Below are 16,682 nucleotides of genomic sequence, written 5' to 3' on the forward strand. Positions count from 1 at the left end.
GCTGTTACCAATAATTTATGTTATAGTGGACAAGAACAATGGCATTGCACCGCTTGGAAACTGCCAACTATATTACTTCCACTCTATTTCTGAAAGTAGTAATAAAAAATAGACTCTGATTTGGAAGCACTGCAACGCTTCATTTTTTGCAAATATGTCTGAAGTAGAAGGTGAATATGCAAATTAATTTTTATGTCTACAGTTGAAATTAAGTTTTTCAATTAGCAAAAGTTGCCAACTAAGGACCGTACTCATTACCATAAAATCCCTAAAATGTGATCTTGACTATGCTGAAACACCTTTTTAATTTAGCTTTGCGTATGTTGTGAACAACGAGTTGCTGAATTAATAACTAAGATTTGGCTGATTGCTTGCAATTGATTTCTAACCTGATAGATGCTTTTGTACTTTAGTGGTTTGTAGTAAAAATAATTTATGCCATTCACTTTTCTTCCTGTGGTCTGTGTAAGAATCTGTGATTGTACTTTCATAAGTATTTTCAAAGAGATATATTTTATGTTAATTTTTCAAAAAGAAAATGTCTTTACTGATGCAAACACAATATCCCCCTCTGATGACAATTAATATTGTTAAGCAGCCTTCTCAAAGCAACCAGAGGCAAAGACTCTTACCCTGAACACTAAGCAAGACAAAGCCTTTTGAGACCTTCCTTTTGTATTTTCAGAAAATTGGTTTTAAGGCTACCATGAGAATTTTAAGACTGTAAGGAATATAAACATTTCATGTCTTTAAAATTAAAAACAATGGGAAATTATTTGGGAACCGTAGACTGCTATGAGAAAGTGCCCAGTTAATTCTTCCTCTTGTCTTGACCAGGAGCCATTTACTATTTGTGCACTGCAATGGGGAAAAGCATGTTATTGCTATACTCTGGACAGAAGAACACCAGGCATACATCACCAGCATGTGCCAAGAGCAGTCCTGCCTTAATCACAATCAGGTGGTCACAAGCCCCAAGAGGACATGAGATTTATTTACTTGTGTAACCTTTCTGTGGAAAGGATCCTGAGGAGCTGGAGGAAATAGAGATCAGTCATCATCTTCATGTGTAGCTGCTTTCTCCTCTTCAGTTGAATACATGCCAGTGACAACTTTTCCATTCACGCTGAAGTGTTTCCAAGTTGCTCATTTTGATTCACTGGGCTGTAAATCAACCCTACTGTAATTTTAGATGCTGTTTTTAGCTCTCCATGCAATTATAGTGGCTCATTATAATAGAGATCAGGTACTGTAGCAAGATTTAGCAGCATGAAAACTAGGAAGTCCCAACTCTACACTGACATCAGCTTTCAATCTCTCAGTAATAAAATAAGAAAACATTACTACGTGGAGTACATACAATCAATTTTTATTCCTTATCTTATTAAATTTTAAGGGTGTTCACACTCCAAAAAATATTAATGTTTTAGTTTTATGAGCCTGATTTATCAGCTGTTTATTCTTTTCTCATCTGCATTTCCCTATCTAACAAGAACTCTGAATGTAGAGTAGATACTCTCATGAATGATAAGCCTCAGTGCCACTTGCCTTGCATTTCAGTTGCTTTTCTGTCTCTCTGTGCCAAATTTACATAACTCCTGATGTCAAGGTGAGCTTTAGCTTTCATGATTTTAAGGCTTCCAAATTGTGTGGTTAATATTCACCTCTGCTTTTACGTGAACAGTTTACCCAATTAATAGTAGTGCTACAGACAAATGGTTCATTCCCCAAACATGCTCTCGTTTCATTTTACTCTATTCCACCTAATCATAGCCAATTAGGCTAGCTAAAAGAAAAATAAAATGAAATCATTGTTAAGAGTCAGGACCTGCTTTTTATGAAGAAATAAAATCTTGTAAATAACTCATGTCCTTATACTTGCTCTCTGCTTCTACATGCTCATAAATCTACTACATTATTTTCCTCACCCCCAAAGAGCTTCAATATTCTCATATTCTTTCTGTACAAGTCCCAGTCCTATTGCTAACTGTCAGTAAACCTTCACTTTTGCATTGTTCCCTCTCCCTTCCAATATTTTATCTATAATTTCCTGCACCACAGCACAAAAATAATAAAATTAAGAATCTGTCATGGCTTTTCTTGTAAATGTCCACATTAAACATGGACTGCTTCTGTCAATTTATTTCTTTGCTCCACATCTCTCCTTTTCTTTCAGCAGCATACAATTGTCTTGCTGACTCCTTGTTCATCACAACAGCCTACAAAATATAGGCCCTTACCTTTGCTTTCTCTTTCCACATCCTTTGAAGCATTCACTAAGAAGAGGAGAGAGTTGGGGTGGGTGGGGAGACGAGTTCTTCAGAGACTTTACCCGCATTATTTCAAGCTTCTGTAGGAATTGATTCAGTGCGTTCTCCTTTGCAACAAATATCCACTGAGACTAGAATAAAATAATGTCCAGTTTTTATTAATACATATATTTCATTACAACTAATGCACTCAGGCATGCAATGCTGTTTTAAGTGCTTTATTATAACTTTTCAGTGATGTCACCTGACCTTCCCAGATTAAGTGGTGCTACGCAATAAAGCAGACAGTATCTAGCACAACAGATCTGATGAACTCCATTGAGAGATACCTCAGTAAGGGCAACAAATATGACTCTCTTATCTCCATTTCAGGTTGAAGCAGTTTGACAGTGCCTGGCCACTGAAGGTCATCAAATTACTGTGCACATCTCAACATGGGCATGGAGGCAGGCCAGCAAGAAATAGACATTCAATAGTCAATAAGAACAGGCCAAGGGAGCCTGGAAAAACAGGAGTTTGGTCTTGTGCCTCTTTGTGTAGTTTGTGTCTGGGAAAATGTGGTTGTAATAACAGATTCCTTTTCTGTGTCACATGCCAACAAGAAGTATCAGACACCCAAAGTTTGTCTAGCCAGTTGGAAGAAAATGCTCAAAATGCAATATATATATCTACATGTACAGGAACGTATTTATTTTTCAGGTGCTGCAATGACCTCAGGGAATTGAAGGCAGATGCTTTCTTATCTTGGATGATGCCTTGCTTATATAGAAAGGGAATTACTGTAATACTATAGAAATATCACCATCTTAAAAACACTTGAAAAGCTGTGCAAGATTTAGTTTCATTTTTTCCTTTTTCTTTTTTTTCCCCTCCCCCTTTCTAAAACCTCAGGTCCCAAAGACACAAAATTATTACCTTGCCTGTCATTGGAGAAAGAACAGACAAAACACATTCCCAGCACTTGCAGTTGTAGAGAAGAGTTCATGATCATGATCCATTTAGAATCCAAACTCAGAAAGCAAATTAAATTGTTTGACTTTAATATCAACCTAATGATTTATTTCTTTTTTAATCAGCCTGAGCTGGCAAAAGTGCTGATGGAAGCCAGAATCTGCAAGTTTCACTTCTATTAGTGAGTGCTTAGCACACAAGGAAAATGAAGCATAAACTGGAAGCTGCCCAATACCGTTGTTACTGTGCGTGAAGCACTTTGATAGGAACATAAATGGGTCCAAATCACCTACAGGTGCTGAAGAGAAGGATGCTGGTGGTTGAGTATCTTTTGGCTTTCAGCCCTAAGGATATATTTTCTCCTGTACTTGTCAATTGCATGGGAGATAGATATGGGTAGCAGGTAAACAGCTTCTAGATGATTGTTGGTTTAGAGACAAACCCCAAGCACAGTTGTATTTGGCAACAGAGGAACTGGCTGAATTCAGAGTGGAAGTTTTGGTGATGCTCCATAGATTATTTTTCAGTCTGTAAGAACTATCTGCAAACAATATGGTGAATTAAAGTAATGGGGTTATTTGAAAGGTACTATAACAACAAAACCAACAGAGACTGAGCTATTGACCAAACGTTTCTAAATTGTACTATACAACTTACACGACTTTTCTCATTGCTGCCAAGTTGTAAAGAGATGGCTACCAAACACCTAAACCAGAAGCTGACACAGGAGCTACTCATGTAAGAGCTGAGTCCTGCATATACAAAACTGATAAAGAAAAATGACTTGGAGTAAGACACTGTTGAATCCGGTTGGCCATTGCCTCATTTGGCAAGACAGTTTGGTCAAGTATCTATTACACGTAAACTGAGATAGTGTTTTTTTATTTTTGACATCTTCAATCAGGTGGTCAGACTGTTTAACAACATTATACAGAAATTTAAGGACAATATTTATTACATCCTCTTACGACTTCTACAGCCTCATACTGGGGTTTGTATGTGGGTTTGAGCTTTTGCAATTGTTCATTCGGGTAACTGAGAGCTTATTGACTATACGAATCTTGACTAATTATATCAAGAAATTTATAAAGGATATACCTCTGGTAACTGCACAATAGAAGATGTGAAGCATGTCATAAGATATTAATTTACCATTTGCAGTATTCTTAACTATTTATTTCCTCTTTTGGAGCTGTTCAGACGTGAGTAGAGCATTTCTGAATAGATGTCATTTATTCTTACTTCATCAGGTTTTCCTTTGACCTGTGTCTTCTAACCACACATTGATTTGGATCACACACCCCCTTCCATGCTTACCTACAATTTCACTTGAACTTTAACTGTACCAGAAGGTGCCTTCTTCCTTCCCAAAAATAAACGGAGATTAGATCAACCTGCACCAGATTGCAGATTTAAGTCCCTGCTCAAAAGACAGTGCTTACATGTCATCTGAAATCACGTGGTGCAATATACATATCAATAAATTACAAATTTATGTGCCTAAAAGTTAGAAATTCATCTAGCTATGTTGCTACTGCCTGAGCCTACAAAAGAAAAGAATCATCCTTCAGGGATCTGCGTGCTGGAAGATCATCCCTATTTCTTTCCAAAATAATTCTTGGTTTCCTCTCCCCCCTCCATTGTATTCATGTAAAAAAGGAAATAATCTGATGTTAGTTTGTGGCTGTTTTTTAAAGAATTCCCTCTATGTCTAATAGCCACACAATTATTTTTCAAATCCAGTCTAGTAATTCTTAAAATGTATGCAGCTGATACCTGAAAAACTGGAACTTTTAATAAACAGGAAGAAAAAAAATTATGACCTTGAAAGCATTAACAGTTCTGGGACCATGATACTTTTTCTATCATTTAAGGAGAAATTGCAATACTTAGCTGGGTCCAGCAAGTTTCTGCACAGTACTTTATTTATCTAGGTTAATGGTGCTTGTCTGACTTCCACATTTGTGACCCATTTACTACTACATTCATTAGAACATATGACCCAACTGAGGATGGCTAACGATTTGTTATGCAGGAATAAGGCATAATTGAAGTTGCTGGTTATGACAAAATAGCCATTATTTCCATTAGTGCTTCAGTTCTAGCATATCTGAGTTGAAAATGTATTTTAGAGCCACAAAGATGATGGAGAGATTTGAGCATCTAGCATACAAGGAGAGACTGAGAGATCTGGAACTGTTCAGCCTGGAGAAGAGAAGGCTCAGGGGGGATCTTATCCAAGTGTACAAATACCTGATTGAGGGTATAAAAGAAGATGGAGCAAGATGCTTCTCAGTGTTACCCAGTGACAGGACCAGGGACAATGGACACAAACTAAAATATAAGAAACTCCATTTAAACATTAAAAAAAAATCTTTTTTCACTGAGAGCATCACTGAATATTAAAACAGGATGCTAAGAGATGTTGTGGAGTTTCTGTCATCAGCGACATTAAAAACCTGACTGGACACGGTCCTGGGCAACCTGCTCTAGCTAACAAGTAGGTTGTGCAGGTGGGTCCATGCCTGCCAGCCTCAACCATGCTGTGACTTTATGAAAGTGACTAAATTTCCAGTTATTGCCAAGGAGACAGGAGAAGAAATGGAACAAAAGAGAGAAAAGGAGAAAGGAAAAAGAGAGAATGAATGAACGAATGAAGGAAGGAAAGAAGTAAAAAATTTTTTTTAAAAAAAGGAAAAGTCAAAACAGAACACAGCAGCCACTCAAATTGGGAAACATGTTTGTATGACCATCCTATCCCATAAGGATGGGCTCATTTCTTGCTTTATGTAGCTTTTTAGCAGCTCTGTATTGAATCCTACAATCCATAGTTGCAGCCAAAACACTAAAAAGTGAGAGAGGGAACACCGATGTAACTGCTGTCCTTTAAGCCCTTCCCACAGATTCATGAGTGATCTACAAGAGGATTAGGACCAGAGAGACCTCTTCTCCTTTGGGATGTTTGAATGTTTGTACTTCTAGCTTCTTCAAGAGGTGAGCAGTATTAGTTAGAAGCTTGTAGTTATGCTTGCTCTCTACAGGTGGGGTTGCTAAGTGTATGAGAAGACATTATTGGATTCAAAGCCCTTTCCCAGGCTTATTCCCAAGTTCTGCTAACATCGAGTCAATACCTGGCACCTTCAGGTTTTGCCTGTCACACTCCTGAGTTTTCTCAGGAGACAAAGCAAAAGTTTTCCCATTTGGAATATTTGTGTCAGAAACTTCTGCAGCAAAAGCAACACTGGTAAAAATTAATTGATCTTACAGAACTATGCATTTCATCTCTTGGCATCTTATAAATGTCACCCTTATAATATGTTTAGAACAGAGGAATTCATAATCCTAACTGTTATTATGAGCACTGAACAGGGAATTCAGTACATCTGGTCTTATTCTGAGCTCATAGCTATCAAACAGAACAAATAGTTTTCACTTCTCTGAAGGCTTTGTATCAGCCTAATTACTAAAGCAATCTGTTTAGGTTTTCCAGCTGCAGTAGAAACAGAGCTCTCAAATACCTTGGGATTGGTGTTCTCCAGCTCCCTTTAGGGCAAAATAAGACCTGTTCACCCACTAAGGAAGTGCCTATGCTAGTCTGAAGACACCATTTCAGTTTATAGGGCTGGATCAAAAAATGGGCTGGATTTAGTAGTACATAGGTCTATATACCGTCCAGGCACACAGAGTTTGCCTCCAATCATTGGCAAATAGTTGAGCCTGTCAGGGTGTCAAACCAGCACTACGAACTGGTATCAATAGCCAAGCCAAACAGATAATTAAGAAAAGCCAGCTCATTTATGCCTAAATGGAACAAAATCTGACCATATTAGTCTGCTGTGCAGTGATATTTACAGGATTGAGACTACAGATGTCAGGGCTTAAAGCTGTAGATGCACTTTGTTCTTTGTGCTGGCAGATTAATAGATTAACCCTAATTTTAACAAGCATTTCAAGTTATCTGCCTTCCGTGGTCCCAGCGCTCTTCTACAAATTTCTTATCTGCTGTGATATTTCTCACTGTGATATTGTCTTCCATGAAAGCAAAAAATCCTCCCTCTCTGCAGATAGGTGTACATTTTTACAGCATTGGACTGCCACTGTCTGGAAATGCTATGACTGTATTGATTTTTCTATGCATATATATTGTAGAAACAGTTTCCTGTTTAATGTCAGTATATATGAAAATTCAGATGGAACCATTGCCATATCAGGACAGATTCCTAGCACAGAATAGTCTAATTCCTCTTAACGTATTAAGACAAAGATCTGTTCTCCTCACAACTTTCTGAAGAATAGCTGGATGCCTCAGGTGAATCACTAAGAAAATATCCTAAGAGTTTAACAGCTATGTTTGAATTGTCATAAAATTTCAGCATTGTTGCAGACAGATCCTTTTCTCCCCTTTTCCTTCCTTATGCAAAAACTTAATAAAGTCCTCTTTTCTTCCTGTATTTTTTACTGTTTTTCTTAAAAAGAGAAGTCCAATTTGTGATCTTTTCTATGGTGATCTTTAACACAGATTCCAATGCTCAAAGTCCAATAGCTTCACTGGAATTGGGAAATCTCTTATAACAGTATGTCTGCTGTCCATTTGAGAGTTACTAATAATGGGGAATCCAACACAGCCCTGCACGTATTACTCCAATGATTTAACTCCTTTTGAGAGCAAAAAGGCAAGAATATGCTTAATTTCCTGCCTGAATTTGCTAGGTTTCAACTTCTACCCATGGATCTTGTAACTTTTTACTGCTACAGTAGATGTGTAGACATATTTAAGCCTGTTTAAGATTTTAAGATTTTTTTTTAACCTTACAGATAATTAGCTACCAATGTAGTCAAAAGGGCACTTCCTATGGCAAGTATCTCCATAGAATGCTTTTGTAAATTCATGGTGCTGCACTTTTAAGTGTCATAAATAACACATATTATTGTCAATACACTAAAGATCTTTACACAGAAGATCTGATTCTAGGTCCTAGGAATTTTGCCAAGTGCTTTGCACCCACTTTTCATTTATATGTACGCTGCCCCATATAATCATAGGACAAACTCATCCAAATCTTACTTAATCTTTGTAAATGGAGAGATAATCATTGGATTAATACAAAAGACAGTTAGTTTGCTGATCACAAAGATTTTTCAGCCCAACGAAAAAGTGTAACAGAAAAGCAAACAGCCAGATTCCTGCAAGCCTTTAAAACCTTCCTAAACATATTCAAGTTTAACAAATTAGATAAAGAGCATACTAATATTACCATAGTTTAGATTGAAAGTCATTAAAAGGGAAATCAAATGGATTTTTCTTTGGGCCTAAACTATGAATCACTTCTACGCTTATATGTCCTTTCAGACTTAGCAGTGGACCGGTAACATTATCTATTAGCTTATGTCTGTTCGTTTATAAAACTGATAGGCATTGTTAAGGTGTGCATTTCCAATAAACCAGTTTACATACTGTACCATCAATTTCTCAGAAGTTTCCCACTGTCTTCTATGTGAGATATGCAGCTTTGTTAAATGAATTAGATGTAGCTGTAAACTTTGCAAATTAGTGTCAGACAGATTTTAGACAGTTTCTCTGTGTCAAGCAGACTGATTGTGCCTCCATACTGAACATCCCAATGGAGAGGGATGTTTGGCTTCCATTTATTTCTTCCCCATTGACTGGGACTGTAGATCCTATTGCAAACACAGTGATCATCTCAATCTCAAAATGCAAGTACTCTGATAGAAAATTAAATCAGAACTTAAGCACTTTAACTAGCAAGGGGAGAAACAATTGTATGACATCTTGTTGTAGCAATTACCTGTCTAAAATGGACCAGAGCTGTAATAGAAGGGGCTTGGTTAAAATGTCAAGCATGATTTAAACTGAGCTGTATGACTGTAAAAAGATCAATCTTCTGAAAGAAAATGAAAAATCTGATTTCACCGAACAGCAATTTCTCTTTTGCCTCCAGAGGAAAGCACAGACCCAGGAAGAGAAAGGTGTCATTTATAAATGCAAATGCTGATGAAATAAGGATTTCCTTACAGATGTGGCTTTCAAGAACATCAGAAAAATTCCATTCATTTTACAGTTGTGAATGTGGGGAAAGCACACAGCCCTCACAAAATGTTTACGTACTCATAATGTTGTCCTATTTGAAAGCCGAAGCCTTTTCTGATGGAAACATGCTTGGAAGCAGTTCTCCCTCAGAGAAGTAAAACTGTGACTTTGCATTGTAATCGTCCAAATCAGGCTGTGGATACTATATTTTGCTAAAAGAATGGAATAACTAGGAAACAACGTTGCTTCTTTAGGACCGGCTTACCTGAGCCAGGTATGATCATGTCCTGGAGGAATTTGTTTCGTTACATCTGGTTGCAGCCCTCAGGGTACTAATAAGCTGTAACAGCCTGACCAGCCTCTTCTGCCCCTGCCCCCAATCCTCTCTCACACCCGGGGCTGGGGGCTGCTCCCCACTGCTCCCTGGCCAGCCCTGCTCCCTCCTTGGCTGGTGAAGCCCCAGCCCTGCCAGGCCCCGGCGGGATGCCCATGGTCCCAGCCCCCAGGAAGCCTAGTCCCCTGCAGCGCCCTGGCAGAGCCAGGCTGCAGAGGTACACCTTCTCTACTTCGTTCAAGTTTCTGCCTTGAAGGCTTAAGGATTCTACTCTTCTCTGCTCGTCTGTCTCTTCTGTGGTAACTTATTAAGCCATTGGCTGATTTTAAGAAAATTTGGAAAAAAACCCCGGGTATTCCACAAGCATCAGGAAGATGAGCAGCTGTTCTGGAGGAAGGGGGAGAGAGACCGTCTGACACACTGATGGAGGCAGAGGGTTTCAGCTGGTGAAGTGTTTAACTTGGCAGCAGCCAGCTGTGCTGGCATCACATGTGTAGCTGACACAGCCTGTGTTGTCTCTTGCCTAGTGAACAGGTCATCCAGGAAAATCCAGGTTTGTCTTGGGAGGAGGACCATAGCACACAGGTTGTGGAAAATAGAAGGGTTTTGGTTTGTTTCTTTTTATTTTGTTTTGTTTGAGTAGTGCAACCAAACTGCTTGAAATAAGCAGCCAAAATCTGCTCAAGGTGCTGTATCCTTCTAACTGTCTTAGGGCAAATTACAAAATATGTGCAGGAAGTCTAGAAGTTGTCTGTCAGATTCCAGTGTTTTCTCTCTCAACCTCACCTGTCCTTGCTCAAAATGCTTCGAGAGCTACCAAACTTTACACATTGGTATAGGCTGAAAAGGCTCAAAATTGGGTTTGGGTTTAGGCCTTCAAAAGAGTCAAACTGACTCCAAAAAACACATGAGAATGAAGTCTCAGGATTCAGTTTTCCTTAAGGCCTTTAGGATCTCTCCTGAAAGGGGATTTCTTAGCTCCTGTGGGAGAGAAGGTAACAGTGAAAGAGATCAAGAAGACAGAGCAGCATATGGCTGTGGAAAGGATGGTATTACATAGCAACCTGAAAGCACCAGAAACCAATAAATATCTCCCAAGTATGTGAACAGTATAGATAATTACAGAGGAGGAACGTTCTTCCATAGACTTGAGCTTATCTGTGACAACAGGATCATAAAAAAGAACACACAAAGCAGCCACTGCCATACAACCACCTCTCAGAGAAAGAAGACTCCAATTAAAGTGGACAACCATCACCACTAAGCAGGAAGGACTGCAGCTGAGTATTTTATCCAAAGTCTGAAAGCTGGAAAATCATACTGCTTTCTCCTAGCTTTTTGTTGTGCTATTGCTGTTTTATAACCCCTCATCCTAGTTCCTGTGTTTTCATTTTAACAGCTCTTAGAGTATTACAGACTCCAAAGCAACTTGTTTCCTCAGCTGAGGTCTTTCTCAGGACTGACTCACTCTGGAAACTGTATTTTATATAGTTTCCTATACTGTTTGGGAAGCTAAAACTATAATTAACTTTGGTAATTAGAGTTAGAATATCGCAGTAACTCTTCTCCCAGAACTACATTTACCATGAAGTTATTCATCTTTGGAGCCTGTTCTTGCATGAGCCAATTAATATGTTGACAACATTGTGATGCTCCGTAAACAGTCTTAAAAAATTAAGCCCCTGAACACTGCAGTCCCAAGGAGTCATGAACAACATACTGGATATCACGTTTTAATACTGGCAGACACTGCATTTGAAATTTTTATATGAATTCTAATGAGTTAAGGGCCAGGTTCAGTCCTCAGTGGAGTAATGAGGGGAAGAACCTGGCAGTAAAGATTTTAACTTTATTACTTGAAGTCATGTACTACTGAGGCTCTGCAGGTTTACGAGAGAGGAGTTCTTGATATGTTTTCATAACATCGTTCCACCACCTCATGGGTTTCCACATGAACAGCGCAGCACTAACTCTCATCTATTCCATCAACAATCCTACACTGCAGCTGCAAAGAAAGGCTGTTCAGAAAGCCCTCAGCAGAAGCCGAGCTCTGCTGGCACTCTGGTGCCAAAAGGATTGTCATCCTGGACTGCAGGAGGAACAAAGAAAATCCAATGCTGAGGGGTTTCAGAAGTTCCTATAACGAACACACAAATGTTTGGCTGAGTTGTTTCAAAATTTAAACTGAGCTGGAATTTTGAGCCAAAATCCATATACAGGTTTACAAAAGCTGTCTTTAGAAGACAAACCCTTCCTTTGCAGAATATTATTATAAAACCCTCAGGTTTTGTCAGAGTTTCTAAGATTCAGAACAGCCAGCTTTAAACATGTCACAGTCCAGACAGAAGACTTTCCAGCTGTCGTGGTTTAACCCCAGCCAGCAACTAAGCCCCACACAGCCACCCGTTCACTCACCCCCAGTGGGAAAGGGGAGAGAATCGGAAGGGTAAAAGCGAGAAAACTCATGGGTTGAGAAAAAGACAGTTTAATAGGTAAAGCAAAAGCTGTGCATGCAAGCAAAGCAGAACAAGGAATTCATTCACTACTTCCCATCAGCAGGCAGGTGTTCACCCATCCCCAGGAAAGCAGGGCTCCATCACGCTTAACGGTTATTTGGGAAGATAAATGCCATCACTCTGAACATCCCCTCCTTCCTTCTTCTTCCCCCAGCTTGATGTGCTGAGCATGACATCATATGGTCTGGAACATCGCTTTGGTCAGTTGGGGTCCGCTGTCCCAGCTGTGTTCCCCCCAACTTCTTGTGCACCCCCAGCCTACTCGCTAGTGGGGTGATGTGAGAAGCAGAAAAGGCCTTGATTCTGTGTAAGCCCTGCTCAGCAGTAACTAAAACATCCCTGTGTTATCTACACTGTTTTCAGCACAAATCCAAAACACAGCCCTATACTGGCTACTATGAAGAAAATTAACTCTATCCCAGCCAAAACCATCACACCAGCACAATGTGAAGCCATCATAATCCAGACCACTTCCACACTTCCTAGATCTGACATCTCTTTTTTTGTGTTTGATCTTTTTATTTCTTTTTCCAGAAGCATATATTATGTTTTCAGTTTTTTATTTTTTTCCCTAGAATCAAGATTCCACAGTCAACAGGGAACAGAAAAATAGCTTTTTTTTGCTACTGACTCAACCTTGGCATTTTCTACAACAAATAAATAAATAAAATCAATTTAATAAAGGAAAAAAGAAACAAGGATGATGAAAATACCAAGGAGTTATTCCCTGCAAGTTAAGAAGTGGTCTGGATAACATGGCTTACACATTATCACATTATATGACAGGAATCCTCTGCTTCTCCCTTCTTACCCACACTTTGTATTTGTTAGAGTTGTGGGAAACTGCAAGCAAAAGGTGATCTTTTCTAACATCTGAACAGAAATCTGCAGACTTCTCTTTGGATTTCAGGTGGAAATGATGTCCAAATTTTGAGTAGGAAGTTTGAGAAATAATAGGAAAATAAAACTAATTTAAAGGCACCTTTAGCAGAAGCAGTAGAGATTTTATTTGCATAATTAAATCAGCTTTAATTCTTCAGCATGTTCTCAGAAAATAGTTTGTATTAATTTAATGAAGTCTGTTTAAATTAAAAAAGGTATTAAAATTGGTAGCCCACCTTTATTCAGACAGCCCGGTCTTCATATTAAACCCATTCTTTAAAAAGAAAAGTATGACATTAGGGGTTCAAGGCTTCCCACAGGATTAGGAAAAAATACATTTGTTCTGAGGATGAATCAGACAGAGGCTGTGCCTGCCTGAGAGAAGAAAGCAGAGGAGAGGGTACGAACCTGGAAAGTCTGTATTTCCCCCGGTGCCAAAGATGCCACAGGACCATTGGAGGAACCAGGGCAGCATCGCAGGCTGCCAGGTCAACCACCACGTCATTGGCAGTTTCTGCTCAGTATAGTCCATTCGCCTCACTCCCAGCAAGGAGGAAGCCTGGTTTTGTAAGGCTTTGGCATAAGAAACACAGTTAGAAAACCGTGTCTGTTTTGTTACCCACCCTAGGAACATTAGACTGCCTATTTTACTTGTGTCTGGAGCTCTCTGGTCTTCTCCTGCCCATGAGACAGGTCTTGAAAGGGATGAAACTCTAAAGGACAAAGGTGCAAGTACAGCTAGATAGGAATGTTCTGACAGCACACCGTTTTTCTGGAAAATACATACATTTGGAAAGAAAACAATTTGTAGATTCTGTATCTCACTTGTATGTTTAAAAAAGGAAGCAGCATTGTTTAGCTTGAAATTGCTTTTCTAAGCTACCTCTAATACTTGAAAAAATATACTAAATAGTCAAAAGAGAACTAAAATGTTTCAACTTACTCAATTTTATTTCTGTCAGTGTTTAATTTCCTTAACTGAATACAAATGCATAGATAGAAACACATACATATATATATGTATAGTATCTCTTTTAAGAACATTTCTGATGTTTTGATTTTTGGGAGCTGGAAAACCAGGGGATTTCCATATGTGGCTATGGATAAGTCATTAGTAGAAGTACTGATTTTCTGAAAGCCTGGATTAACATACCATTTATGAAAGAGGTATTGTTGCCAGATGGTTGGATATTAACTTAATCTTTCAAAATTTAAAAAGTGTTTCCCTGTAAGTCAACCCTACCAGTGAAAGTTATACATTCTTAATTTCCATTGTCCCACAGCACTCATCTGCAAAATATTTATCAGATCTGGGTTGGAGGGGGTTGATGGCATTTTCCCTGCAAGATGTGCCTCCTAAATTTCACTTTGAACTCTATCTGTCAAAGAATCTACTTATGTTTAGTGACATGTCATGCTGAAGCCACTATTCAGACAGCATGTAATGTTGCATTTCAATTTAGTTAATTTTAGGCTTTCCCTGCCATCTCCCTCCTTAGATGCTTGTCATAAATGATTGTCTCTTTTAATACAGCCTCTGGAATAAACAGATATATTGTGTTTTTGTTATTATATTGTTTGCCTTTTTAATATGATGGAACAGACATCAAGGGAAAAAAAAAATTAGACTCATTTAAATACAAGCTTCTGGAAAAGAAAACTTACAGGTTATTTTGAAAGTAATAATATTTTAAAAAAATATTTCCACTAAATATACTTCATTTTGCCCCCTTAAAAAACAGTTTTCTCAAAACAGTATAAAATCCATGCAAATTAGAAAGCACTCCAAAATTTACTAATAGCCTCAAACATGTATGTTTTTGTAAATTAAAGCTTTGTACCTCAAACTCCACTGAAACTCCAGAAATGCTGTCATACAGATGCTATTTTTGAAATCACTTGTGTGAAACCTTATTCACCTACACCAGGAAATTGCCCAGTAAGTACAAGAAAAACAAAATGTGGAGTGGAGAGGAGTAGTGCCCGAAACGGTTCAAGTGAAAGTTTGTCTGTTTGTATGAGAGCGATATGAAATCAGACATCCTTTCATTTTTAGCATAGGTTTTCAAGTGATAAGCCTTAAAGGCCAATCAGAAACAAAGCGATCATAATAACTTCATGACTGCACAATCCAAACTCTGCTTTATTTGGTTACATTTTTGTAGGCAGTTGAGGTTAATTTCAACTGATTCTGACAACCTCAGTTTTCCACCTAAGTAACACATTATTCTGATGGCACAGAACCAACAACAATTTCATGCATTCTGAGCCTCTTTGGAAACTATTAACTATGTGTCACATTATTAACAGAACTGGCCGAAAATTAGCACAAGACCGGTTTGGTTTTGTTTCTTTAATTATTTTTCTCATCTCCATCAAACCTGCTTAAAGCAAAGATGTTCAGAGAAAGTGATACCCTTTTCTCCATTACTAGTACCAGCAGTTGCTGTCAAACAAGACTTCAGTTTCACCAAGTAGCTACAGGGAACTTCCAGAATGCAAAGTCTTGGGACAGGATATGCTACAGACCACCATTTTTTGACTAAATTTCATTCCACTAGAAAGATCCTGATTAGCTCCAGTTACCAGCTGATAACCAGAGAAGTTGTTTTAGGTAGATGCATATATTAGTGTTACCAGCACAGCAAAGCAGTAGCCAGCCTCATCATACCACCTGAGAAAAATCTTCGGCTATAGTCCACGTAGTTTGTTAGCTTTAGGAAATAATATGCACGTTTGGAGAATTCTTTGTTTTCAGAGCATGTAACATTAAAACAAACATTAAAAAAATAAACCAAACACCAAAACCAAAACAAACCAACCTCCCGCACAACATCTGAATTGTAATGGACAGCTTGGGACACATGGAATTACCTGTCATTTAATATTTTGTTGAATAGTGTTTTTTCCTCTGTGAGCTGCTGGTGTCTCTGGATGGTTAAAGCATTGTCATTCATGCGTTTTTTTTGCAGGAGTGCATGCAAACAAAGGTTATACTTGTATTTGATAATTGCTCAAGTCCTGCACATAGGACTGTGATGGGCGAGAGATGTGTTGTGCTGCTGTGGGCACAAACTGAAAAACTGACAGCATGACACTGAAAAAGGTTGTCTTATGGAGGCCTCCAAAAAAAAAAAAAAAATGCTCAGAAGAATGTAGAATTCACTCTGATATTCTCCTGACATGCCTTAAATGCAAAGACAGACTGCAGAGGTTATGTAAAGACCCAGGCTCTGGGGTCTTTTTGCATGCAAAGTTTTAAGCCATGCCAAGAGACCACTTGCAATGAATCGCAGAAAATCACAGCTGAAATTTGGCAGTAAGGCTATTACAAAGCTATAGTAACTATTTTGCTAACCCATTTCTGCAGAAAGTCTTGCTTTTGCAGAAAAACTTTGGGCAAAGCCTCATACACCCTAAATAAATTCAAACAAGCTATCCTGTAGGCAATTACTACAGTAACGCACAGTAAGTAATGCACAAACTCTCTTTCAGTTCTAGCCTACGGTGTTGAAAGAAAACTGGACACTGTCTAAATTATGTAAGGTTCCTTAGCATAGGAAAATTAACATTTTTCACTTCTTAAAGCAGCCATAATTTCTGCTGAGTATTACCTGGCACACTAGAGTCCCTTATCTATGCATAATTCAGACTAGCCATAAGGATGCTGGATAAGCAGT

Source organism: Gavia stellata, chromosome Z (genome assembly GCF_030936135.1).
Source record: "Gavia stellata isolate bGavSte3 chromosome Z, bGavSte3.hap2, whole genome shotgun sequence".
In the NCBI taxonomy this organism is placed as follows: domain Eukaryota; kingdom Metazoa; phylum Chordata; class Aves; order Gaviiformes; family Gaviidae; genus Gavia; species Gavia stellata.